This window comes from Phodopus roborovskii, unplaced genomic scaffold (genome assembly GCF_943737965.1).
Source record: "Phodopus roborovskii unplaced genomic scaffold, PHOROB, whole genome shotgun sequence".
NCBI classification, from domain to species: domain Eukaryota; kingdom Metazoa; phylum Chordata; class Mammalia; order Rodentia; family Cricetidae; genus Phodopus; species Phodopus roborovskii.
Window position 1 is genome coordinate 139,290 of NW_026125398.1, and position 11,845 is coordinate 151,134.

At 46.4% G+C, this 11,845-nt stretch overlaps 1 pseudogene; it reads right to left on the bottom strand.

The window, feature by feature from the left end:
• Positions 1–5,198: 5,198 nt before the first annotated feature.
• On the bottom strand, positions 5,199–11,598 carry LOC127215250 (DNA helicase MCM9-like; annotated as a pseudogene).
• Positions 11,599–11,845: the final 247 nt, after the last annotated feature.

Consider the following 11,845-nt stretch of genomic DNA (forward strand, 5'->3'; position numbering starts at 1 on the left):
AGCAAATGCTTATTATAAAAATAAATAAACAAATAAATAAATCCCCAAAACCTAAATGTTGGAGCATTTTCCTCACTTATAAAATTTACCTGAATGAATAGTACTGGTTACTATAAAGACCAAATATGCCTTGAAAACTTATGTACTAGCTTTATGGTGATAGTAAGTAAAGTTTCACTTGGGATAATTAACATTCAATACAAATCTAGAAAAATTTTACTTGTAATTAGTTTAGTTTTGGCTCAAAGTTTTCTTTCTTTTTTTTTTTTTTTTAAGTCAATGAATGATCATTTTGGCTAGAACTATTACATACACATGTATGCAAGGGATACAAGTTTATGGTTCTGTGGCCTTCCTGAAGAAGTATGATGCAGGTGTGTGGGGGTGTTGGGCAGTCTGTCAGGCAGTGCTGAATTCATGGATGGGTGTGGGTTAGGTGCTGCTGAGGCACCTGCTGTGTCCCATTTACACTGAGCACCTTTGAAGGTGGCAAAGCAAGCCAAAGATATGTCAGGTCCCTCAACTGTTTTAGAGGTAGAGCTTTGCACACTTAGACACACACACACACACACACACACACACACACACACACGGAGAAAGGGAGAGGGAGAGGGAGGATGGGGGAGGAGAAAGGGAGGGGGTATTTCTCTTCATGGCCTCTCTATAAATCTTAGGTTGGCCTAAAACAATCCTCCTGCCTCCAGATCCAGAGTGCCAGGATTATAAGAATGGAGACACAACACTTGGCTGGATATTTAAAAATAATTTTCTAACAATGATACCACGCATTATTATTATGAACTGCTACTTCTGTATAATTCTAAGGGAAAACAGGCCTGGCATTTAGGTATTTCTGTCTTCTCAAACTGAATGTAGTCTCTGCTTTGTTGGCAACTGTACAGTTAGTTAAACAATCTGGAAAAACATAAAATGCATTTTAACACCCTCCTCACACTTCCAGCCATTTGGCTCTCACCTGAGCATTCCTAACAGTTATGAAGATCAACATACACATGGGCCAACGAAGCCGGAGCTCAGCAGCACGGGAGCCAGCGCCCTCGAGTTCTGTAGCCTCAACTGTAAGTCAGCACTGTGGATGCATAAGCACCCCGGCAAGGCTGGGTTTGCCTTGCTGTGGCCCGGCAGCTCCCACCCTTCCTAGGAAAAGGCAATCCCAGTGATCCACAACCAGTCCCTGGGGTTTACAGTCCCTGCAAACTTAGGCCCACTGGGAGACGGGGATGTGGGAGGTCGGCCAGTTCGTCTCCACCCTCAGCCCAGGCTGTGTTTGCTGGTACCCGTGGTCACCTGTACCCTTCCTTCTCTGTGAACCAAGCAAGACTGAAATGGAAAGCAAGCGGAATCAGCGAGATGAAGGTAGGTGCTCACCTGGCAGGGAAACGAAGTGACCTTGGAACCAGGCCTCAAAGCATGTCACAAACTGCAAGGGGCCTGGGCACGACGCCAGCCTTCAACACAGCGGGCGGCTTCCCGATTTGGGTATGATACTTCCTCCCTGTGTGTCAGCAGGCACGGAGAAGTCAATTGGTAATCAATATCCACACATTATTATGAAAAAAAAGCAAGTTAAACCAAGGTTGTTCCTACATCAAGACACACTTGATGTAAACGCTAACTTTCTCACGGCTGAACCATGCCATGACATTAAGGCTCCAACCAAACATAAACAGTGGCCTAAGAAATGTTTGTTCCAAATTTATTTTCTGCTTCTGTGTGTTCAAGCACAGATGATGCGTGTTCATGTATGGATTATTCATGGGATAAACATGCTCAGTGTTGGGTGTCCTTCCTTGCCCATCTACCTTGTTTTGGGAAGGGTCTATAACTGGCTTAAAGCTTACCAAGTAGGCCAGCAAGTCCCACGGGGTCCACCTGTCTGCTCCCCAGAGCTGAGATTACAAGCACACACCAGCACATCTGGTTTTTCTACATGGGTTCTGGGAATTGAACCGAGGTCCTAATGCTTCCAAGGCAAGCACTTTACTGAGCAATCTCCCAAACACCACTGTGTGTCTTTTGTTTCTGTTTCGCTTTGTGTTTTGAGACAGGATTGCAACCCTTGGCTAGCCTGGGACATACCATGGAGCCCAGGCTGACAGCTCAGGCCCAGAAACCCTCCTGACCCAGCCTCTCAAGGGCTGGGTGACAGGGCCACACCTGGCGTTAAAGGAGGGTGGAACTGATAGGTAAGTTAGGAGTGTGCCTTTATGGCAGTTATCACGGCTTTCTGTGTACATTGGAGTGACAGAGAAAGGGTTACATGGGAGTGAGCCCCCATCTACCTAGGGAGAGAGATGAGCATTGGCTGCAAGCCCAGACTGGAGCATAATGATACCCGGAACCCTAGAGCTGGGGGGCATGATACCCGGAACCCTAGAGCTGGGGGGGACATGATACCCGGAACCCTAGAGCTGGGGGCATGATACCCCGGAACCCTAGAGCTGGGGGGGCATGATACCCGGAACCCTAGAGCTGGGGGACATAATGATACCCGGAACCCTAGAGCTGGGGGGGGACATGATACCCGGAACCCTAGAGCTGGGGGGCATGATACCCGGAACCCTAGAGCTGGGGGGCATGATACCCGGAACCCTAGAGCTGGGGGGGACATGATACCCGGAACCCTAGAGCTGGGGGGGCATAATGATACCCGGAACCCTAGAGCTGGGGGGGCATAATGATACCCGGAACCCTAGAGCTGGGGGGCATGATACCCGGAACCCTAGAGCTGGGGGGACATAATGATACCCGGAACCCTAGAGCTGGGGGGGGGCATAATGATACCCGGAACCCTAGAGCTGGGGGGGCATAATGATACCCGGAACCCTAGAGCTGGGGGGGCATGATACCCGGAACCCTAGAGCTGGGGGGGCATAATGATACCCGGAACCCTAGAGCTGGGGGGGCATAATGATACCCGGAACCCTAGAGCTGGGGGGCATAATGATACCCGGAACCCTAGAGCTGGGGGGGCATAATGATACCCGGAACCCTAGAGCTGGGAGGGGGGGGGTTGGCAAGGCATGATGACAAGGAACTCCAGGTCAGCCTTGGCATAGGTCAGCCTTGGCTACACAAGGGTTGTGTCTCAAAATCACACAAAAGTCAGTTTGTTAAAGTATTTCCAGATCTGAACAGCAGTGACATGAACAGCAGCACTGGAACTTGCATTGTCCTATGCATCTCAGGAACCAGAACGAACTTGGTCTCTACCAATTCTCACCACTAAGAAAACAGAACTGCCTTGGGATGGCTACTTCTACTACCTGGGGAATGTAAAACAGACAAATGGATAAACTGGAAGGAAATAAATGAATAGGTTGGAAGGTCGACTATTGTCAAATAGCCTTGTGCTTTCAGAAATTTCAGGGTGTTAATAGGATACTGGAATAAGGGACTTTCCCATTGGCCAAGGTGGGAGACTTTGAAACTAAATGCAAGCAGAGTATGCAGGCTAGTTTTAAGTCAACTTGACCCAGGCTAGAGTCATCCAACGAAGAGAACCTCACCTGAGAAAATGCCTCCATAAGATCTGCCTGTAGGCAAGGCATTAGGACATTTTCTCCATTAGTGATTGGTGGGGAGGGCCCAGGACATTGTAGGTGGTGCCGTCCCTGGGCTGGTGGTCTTGGATCTATAAGAAAGCAGGCTAAAGCAAGTCACAGGGGAGCAAGCTAGTAAACAGTGCCCCTCCATGGCCTCTGCAGCTCCTGCCTCCAGGTTCCTTTCCAGTTTAGTTACTGCCCTGAATTCCTTTGATGGTGCACGGTGGTGTAGAAGTGTAAGGCAAATAAATACTTTCCTCCCCAGCTTGCTTTTGGTCATGGTGTTTCAGCAGAGCAATAGAACCCTAACTAGGACACACAGCAAGACGATGGTAACAGTGATACCAGGTCAGCAAGGTCTATAGAGTGAGATCCTGTCTCACCTCCCCCATTCCAAAAGAGCAAAGCACGGTGTGTTACAGCGTATCTATACATGGGTCGTGGGAGATGGCTCAGTGGGCAAAGTGCTCACTGTGCAAGCATGAGGGCTTGAGTTTGCATCCCCAGCACCCGTGTATCAGTTGGGCGAGGTGGATGTCTGAAACCCTAGCCTTGAGGGTATAGACAGGTGGGTCAGGAAGGTCTCTGACCTGTGAGTGTAGCGGAAATCACAGGCTTCAGGTTGGGTGAGAAACCTTGTCTGAAAAGTGAGGTGGGAAAATTTGAGAGAGAGACACCAACATCAACCTTTTCCTCCACATGTACAAGAATGGTGAGTGTACTCATGCACACATGCACACTCATGCACACTCTTGCACACTCATGCACACTCAGGTATATACTCCATCCCCAAAAGGAAAAAATACCTAATTCTCTTTTTCCTCTTTAGTTCTTGGAAGTTTACTAAAACCCAGGAAAGAAAGAACAATGACAGGGGATTAAGAATATATTCAGGATCGTTCTATGCCTGAAAGTTATTAAACAATCTTAAACAATCACAGAACTACATCACTTAAGCCCCAGCTTAATGTTTTTGAGTAGGTCTAAGGAATATGCAATACATTTTAAAATTGCTGCTTGTATAGACATTTTACACATTTTATGAGCTGTATGAGGTGCCTGAAGACTCTTAAGTAATAAATATGTTCTAATAATTTAAAATGTTCCGAAAGCTAGTCAATTTGGAAATTAATTTTTTACAAACATAAGAAAATTGGTTTTCATAAACTTTTGTGGTTTTTTTCTGTATGAATTTCAGTTTTTGAGTATTCTTCATGTCCCAGAGTCCCCCCGGGTCAACCAAAGAATCGATCATTGTTACAAATGCATACCCGAAGCAAGTCTGTAAGGATAGAACCCAAGGACCCTGCTGGCATCCAAACAAAGGGTTTTAGCAGCGCACGGAAGAACAGAGTTTGAGTAGTCTATTCCCACCAGACACAGCAACTCCTTTGGTTTTCTTTACTTTTATTTTTGCTTATGTATTTAGTTTTTGCAGTGCAAGGGGATTTACTATGGGGCTTCATACCCACTGGATAGGCATTCTACTTCTGGGCCAAATTTGCTTGGTTTTAAAGATAACGAATGGCAGCTTAGCAGGGTCAGTGGTGCAGATGTGATCCATTACAACCAGAGCTCTGGCTCACACTCTTTCCTAACCACATGACTGAAGTTGTATTGAAGGTAGGCTTCTGAGAGCAAAGGAGAATCAAACCAGCGAGTACTGGCTCCAGGGGAAGAACGACAGAGTCCCAAAGATCAGCACTCAGAAAGCTGTGTGACTTGCCTTGGTGCCGGGGAACAAAAGAAGCTTCTCAAAGACAGTCACATTTAATCTGATGCATGAGAATAAACACAAAAGTGTGAGAAAACCACATGATTTTCGCCAGTCATTCCGAATGTTAATAAATAGTCACCACATTCAGTACATACTGTGTAGAAAATGTAGAGGAAAATAGACACTCATTCTCCCTGTTAGATTTATGAGTGTTCCCTTCATGGCATTTGGTCTGGATGAGTAAAAGAAGCAACTTAGAAAAGAACTTCTCCACCAAATGAAAAAAGTAATACCCCAAACCAAAACAACACAACAAAGACCAACCAACCAACCAACAAACCAAAAATGGGTGAAAAACCAGAAATGCCCTCGGATAGCAAGGCACCTTTTTGTGAAACGAAGCATTAATTCATTCAGCCCAAGTGCTGGTATCACACTGATTGAAATTCATTATTTAGTGTTTTAATTCATGAAGATAAACCTGAAATTATAAACCCAGCGAGGGAGCTGGACTTCTGCATGGCACTTAATAGACACTGTGCATACACCTATCAACACCGCGGTGTTCTTTGAAGGCACTCGGTTGAGCTGGGAAAGGCAATTCTGACCTGACCACTTTTCACGGTCATGGCTTTTTTCTCATTTCTTCATCCCAGTCAAAATCCAACGCTTCGTCATCCAGTTCTGATAGAGCGAAGAGGGAGTGTGTGGACAGGTTCGCTCTCTCGGTGGACGGCTGCAGCTGGAAAGTCTGCCTTTGCCGGCCAAGCACTGGAACGGTGGCTGCGGGAGGCCTTCTCTCCCCAAGGTCCTTCCTTTCAGGAGGGAGGGATTCTGATTTGGATTCTGGCGGGGAAGCGAAGGAGAAGGTTGCCAGTCTGGCTAATGTGCCAGCATGAACCTTGCTGCTTTTATTATCGCAGGAAACCCCTCCCTTCTGTCCGTCTTACAAGCTGGATGAGAATGCCCAGCCTGGTTCCCAAGCTCCGGTTCAGGATGAATAGCCCTTCTTCCAGGCCCCTGGTCCTTCTCTCCTGGTTGACTTCTCTCTGGTAGCTGCCCTGAGAGCGCCTTTGTCTTCCCCTGCAGCTGGTCGGAGCATCGGTCTCCTGAAGTGGTCGTCAACTTTCCTGGGCCCTCCACAGGCACGGCCCCTCCTTTCCCTCGTCCTTGGTTGAGGGCTTGTACAGCTGTTGGCTGCGGTTTTAGTAGAGCTGGGAGGCACAGGGCTGTGGCTCAGTTTTGTCTTCTGTTTGAACGTGAATCTGGCCAGTTTCACCAGCGGAGCATCTGGAGTTTCAATACTTTCAGGTGCAGGCTCTCGCACCTGAGCAGGGGATTTCTGTCTCTTTCTTTGGGGTGTTCCTGTCGTTTTCTCTGATCCAGGCAAAGGAATGGATGGGGGAAAGGGGACTGTGGGTGGCAGTGATCGGACCCGGGTTGTACTTCTGTGCAAGCTCTGGGACCCTTCTTTCTGCAGCTTGGGGGGACCATGGGGCTCATGAGTCAGTCCAGAGTCTGGCTTATCATCCTGCCCTGCTCCTTCAGATACGGCTGCTGCCTTTCTAGCCTTTGTACCCCTGACACTGTGCGACCTTAAGGGGGCATCCATGGCTCCCAGTGATGGACGATGTCCAGTTTCTAGTAATTTGCTCCCGTGACTTGGCCCATGTTTCTCCTTGCCCTGAGGTTTATCGTTAGGGATTTTCAGAGCCACGTTTCCCTCAGTTGTTTTCAGTTCAGGAGACACAGCACTACTTTCTGGTTTAATCTCAGGAGTTGCCACAAGGTCAAATGAGTCTAAGGTGTCATCTCTGCCACCTTTGTGCTCGGCTGAGTGGTTACTACTTGTTGGTCCGTTGAGCCCCAGACCAGGTGTGGAGTCTCTGTCCAGGACACTCTATGGGACTCCCGGCAGGGGAGGAGTTGTAACAGCTAGAGCTCTGTTCCTGCTGTGTTGAAGTTCGGAGTCTTGGCTTGTCCCCTGGGCGTCATTTCTTGAGGAACCTGGAGTGGCCTCTACATCTGCTGACTGTGGTTGGGGCTGGTGCGCATTCTCCTTCTGTAACCTGGGCAGAGACACATAAGAAAACATTCAAAGGAAGAAATTCCGAGTCTTTCTTCTTTCTCTAAGATGCCACCTGGAATTAAGTGCAACAAAATTTCAAGTCGGTAACAAGTACAGTCCCCCTGGAGCAGAAGAAAATTACTTTGAATTCTTTCAACCTAAAACTGTAACAAAACAAAGAAATGAAACCAGAGGTTGGTCTAAGTTTTCAGATCTGATGTCACTGGAGACCTTTTGAAGGCAGTATAAAATGCTCACTCAGAGCCTTTCATGTGTAACGTTCAAATACAAGAAACACTTGTGACTCCTTGCACAGAAGCTGATGTTGCTAAGTGTGGCTCCGGTGGTTTCACTAGCAGTAATGGATCAGATTTAAAGTGAGAACCGGAGATGTGGATTTCACACACAGCTTTACCCAAAGGAGGTACTGAAATGTAGTGTGCATGAGAACTGCCTTCCGTAGGAGAGAAGAGCTTGGGGCTCCTGCCTTCGGCTGCTGCCAATGCCTGTCCATCTTCATAAGGACAGAAGAACCCTCCGGGCACTGCCCACCCCTCCCTGTAAAACCCCATCACGTTTCCTCAGAGACTGGGCAGCTCTCCCACAGGTCCGACTTGGAATTAGTGCCTGCTTATCCGCTCTGAATGAAGATCTACCCAGGCAAGCTGCTCTCAGTGTTGGGCATGTTAAAGCTGAGCACAGTCCAGAACCACTTTCTAGCAGGAAGGCACAGTTCCTGAATAATGGGATTAAAGGTGTGTGCCACCACTGCCTGGTTAGCTCCACACTCTGATCTTCAGGCAAGCTTTATTTGTTAAAGCATAAACAAAATATCACCGCACTCTAGAGTGTGTCCTTTGAGAAGGTCCTTCTGAACTTAAAAAATGTCAGCAGCTCACTGTGGTGACATATATGATCTGCTTCTCTGTGCTAAATCTGAAAGGAAATTACACTTAAAAAGGAGATGAGAAATTATTTGAATATTCATTTACAGTAACAGAATTAAAAAAATATACATTTAAATATATTAAGAAGTTAATATATAACTCTGGGAAATAAAGATTACATTTGATCTTTTTTTTTTTTAAACTAATCCATTACTTCCAGTTTTCAAAATGTACAAAGAATGTATATTTCTTTTATAAAATTACAAATTATAAACTTATCACTCACAGGTTTAGAAGTATCACCAGAGAGCCCATGTTCCTTTGTTTCTAATTTGGGTAGTAACCAAACAGAGAAGCAAGCAGCTTTCCCAAATCACTGCCATGAGTAGATATCAGTGTCAGAAAATGTCAGGTTACTCCACATTTGCTAAAACTATAAGAACAGTCTCAAAGCTGAGGAATTGCAGGGGTAGAAATGGCTTGATTAGGGATTATTTTTTTTTTTTGGTCTAATTCTTGCTTAGCAATTAAATGTCTACATAAAATTTCTGTAGTTGTGATACAGCATCCTAAAACCAAGTGATATCCATGCCATTTGACTCACTAGACAGAATGGCCATCATTTGAGGTGGTTATTAGCCTTAGTTTTTTCTGGAAGAAAGTATGGGGGAAATGTGTGTGTTTTTACTATGAGAGCTATTATAGCTTCCAATTGGATCTTGAAGATAATGTACTCATAGCGTGAGACACTTGGTTCTGCTGCTTTGAAGATCAACACTGTAACATGTTTCTGCATGATAAAGAAGTAACAGTAGGAAAGACTATTAAGGCAGCATTCAGGTTTGTTTTCTGTTTCCCTTTTGGATAGTCTTCCCCACTTCCTCCCCACTCCGGACCAGGAGTCACTTCTGAATATGAGATGAGGAAGCTGTGCTTTGTGGTTGAATTCTACATTTATCACTTCTGGTCGATAGAGCTGGTCAAAATGAGCAGACTCTCCCAGGCAAAGCTGAGCTGAGCCCAGCTGAAACCTCAAAAGATCAGCTACACCTAAGCATACATGGCTCAGGGTCATATAGCCTGCTATGGCCAAGGGGGAGGCTGGTTAACTTCACACAGTGCCAGTTCACTGCAGCCTGGTACCTGTTACCAGTGAGTGGAAGCCAACTCACTGCACTCCCCCAGAAGAGACATGCTCAGGTTTGACACACCAGAACCAGAATGCTGCTGGGAGAAGTCAGAGTCAACAGAGAAATGGTAGGGAAAAATATTTTCAAGGTCTGACTTAATGCAATCAACAATGTAGACAGCCACTCAGCTTCAACACGTACTCGGGCCATTGTCTGATTTGGAGATAATACCGCTACACGTAGAGGTATGTTATGATGCCACTCTGACTAATCACAAAGTGCATGGTCTTGCTATCTCTTATTCATTTCTGAGGTGAAGATTCAAAATCTAGCTTTACAGAAACCCCATGCATTTAGGGAACCCTGAAGTTCAGGTCAAATGTCTTTAGTGTAAAATTTCAGGTTCTAATTCACTTCCCATGGCCCTCCCACATCCTTCCCATGCCTACTGTGTACACTTCACAAGTGATATGTTTTGAAACACTGCTCTGCCATTCTCCAGGTGTGGACCCAGCCAACAGGATAAGGGAGCATGGAGACAGCTGTCTCCTCTGAATCAGACTGAATTTCTAATTCCCCAAAAAATGAAGCACTAAAATTATGCTTGTTTTTGTTTGTTTTTTTGGCATTGAGTTTTGCAGTGGTTGGTCATATACAACAGATAATGAAATGATGCTTGGCAGCTCTCTGCTAACTTTATACTTCCTGTTTCACTAAATGCCAAAGGAAGCATCTTTCTCTGTGTGCCTGCCTTTGCTTTCTCCTCCTTTACCTTTCAAGTCTTCTAAGCTCTTCGCTCAAGAGACTTCTGGAGCTCCAGCTTTTCCAGAATGAGTTCGCACTGCCTCCGGTACTGTGCCCGTGGCTTTCAGGGAAGGAAGTGTGAAGAACATTCACACCTCCCTAGTAGTGCACCTCCCTGAGGGACGAGAAGACACCAGGGGCAGTCAAAGGCCAACTTTGCACAAGAAGAGTAAGGACACACCAGGGTCCACTGATCTCGGGGGGGAGATGGCTCCTCTACATCCTCATCTGGGGGGAGATGGCTCTCTACATCCTCATCTGGGGGGAGATGGCTCTCACATCCTCATCTCAGGGGGGGGGGGGGGGGGAGATGGCTCCTCTACATCCTCATCTGGGGGGGAGAGATGGCTCTCTCCACATCCCTATCTCAGGGGGAGATGGCTCCTCAGCATCCTCTATCTGGGGGGGGAGATGGCTCTCACATCCTCATCTGGGGGAGATGGCTCTCCACATCCTCATCTGGGGGGGAAGATGGCTCTCTACATCCTCATCTGGGGGGGGAGATGGCTCTCAACATCCTCATCTTGGGCAACACAACTATGGAACGCTCTTCAAATTTCTGTGGTAGCCTGTTATTTTCAGGTGTGTGGCTTTTGTTTTTGCTGCATTTGTTTAACTCTGGGTGAAGCTGTGTTACTGTGCCTGTCTAATACACCTGGTGGTCCTGAATAAAGAGCTGAATGGGCCCACTAGCGAGTCAGGAGCAAGGATAAGGCGTGGCCGGCAGGCAGAGAGGATAAACAGGAAAAATGAAGAAGAAGGAACAGAGAGAGAATAAGGAGCCAGCCAGCCAGCCAGCTAGCCAGCCAGCCAGAGTAAGAGTGAAAAGCAAGGGATTTACGGATGAGAGAGATAAAGTCCAGAGGGGGAAACAGTAGATGGAATAATTAAAGTTAAGAAAAGATGGCTGAGAAATGGCTTCAAGCTAAGGCAGGGCATCTGAAAAGTAATTGTAAGATAGAAGGTAGGATTTACTTGGGAGTTAAGGGGTGGGACCCCTGGGGAAAAGGCCAAAAGAGAGCAAGAGTGATCAAAGAATCAAACATTTGATCATTATGGGAGGTGATCACTGTGCCAGGAAGCACCACACCTGTCTAGTGAGAGCAACGAACTCTCCAATGGTTATGCTGAGGAAGGAAAATGCAGAGACCTGTCTCCTCCCCATTTACAGGCAAAGGCAACATAGCAATGGCAGAAATGGAGGTCCCCATCGGCAACAGGGCCTTCTTTTAAATGATTGTGTTCGGAATTTCCCAGGTACAACTCTGTTATACTAATAAAGTGGGCCTTTCAGAGAGCTCGTAATTAGGGTGAACAGTAGGCACAAAAATACCCTCACCTGCATTGAGGATTCCATCACTGACACGACCGTGATGGCATCTTCCAGCGTCACAGTATTGCGGAACATCAGAAGGCTGAGCATGAGCTAAGATAGCAAGACACTTTAGGGTTATCTGAGGTGACAAAAATGCAACCCTTTACTTGGCTTCACACTCTCTAGACTTGCAATTTATGGAGGAGCTAAATTATCAGTTAGGGTTTACTTCAGGACAGGCACTATCCTCAAAGTGGTTTCTTCAGTAACAGCCCTGATCCTTTATAGATCACACAATTTTGTGTATTTGAATGAGAATATTCTAGACTCCAGCAAAGAAAGGCACTGTAAAAATATC